The sequence below is a fragment of the Carlito syrichta genome, unplaced genomic scaffold (genome assembly GCF_000164805.1).
Source record: "Carlito syrichta isolate Samal-C Ts95f unplaced genomic scaffold, Tarsius_syrichta-2.0.1 Scaffold305705, whole genome shotgun sequence".
NCBI lineage: Eukaryota > Metazoa > Chordata > Mammalia > Primates > Tarsiidae > Carlito > Carlito syrichta.
The window spans coordinates 286,049-286,568 of NW_007249801.1; the positions used below are offsets into that span (position 1 = coordinate 286,049).

Here is a 520-nt window from a genome sequence, read left to right on the forward strand (position 1 = left end):
TTTTTTTTTTTTTTTTTTAATAGACTGTGGGGGGCTTCTCACGATGTTGCCCAGGCTGATCTCGAACTCTTGACCTCAAGCGATCTAAGATTACTAGCGTGAGCCGCCGCACCCGACCTCCTCCCCTTTCAATACTTGAAAATAAAACATTCCATGGAATTGGGCTCCCAGCTCCTGCCGCACAGCGCAGGACCCACGCGGGTCCAGAACTCTCGCGGCCGGCGGGCTCCTCCCCCTCCCCCCTGGAGGACCGTGGGTGGACGCTCTTGCACGGCGCCTCTCGCTGGTTGGGCGGGGGTGGGCGGAGCCAGCGCCGCCCGGGCTGTGGAAGCGGAGGGTGGGGACACTCTGGCCCGGCTCTCGGTGGTGCGGGAGCGGGCGGGAGCAGCGGCCGCTCTGGTCGGCGGACGTGCTGCTGAGTAGTCCCGGAAGCGAAGCAGCGATGGCGGAGAGTCCGACTGAGGAGGCGGCGACGGCAACGGCGGGCGCCGGGGCGGCGGGCCCCGGGGCGAGCGGCGTT

General features: G+C 66.3%; 1 protein-coding gene across 1 annotated transcript in view; it reads left to right on the top strand.

Moving 5' to 3' along the window:
• The first annotated feature begins 343 nt into the window (after positions 1–343).
• The window catches only part of UBE2Z (ubiquitin conjugating enzyme E2 Z), a 15,776-nt gene continuing 15,599 nt past the window's right edge, over positions 344–520 (top strand). Inside the window, exon 1 of the mRNA XM_008062448.2 lies at positions 344–515. The gene's annotated coding sequence lies outside the window, so the exon portion shown is untranslated. The remainder of the gene's footprint in view (positions 516–520) is intronic.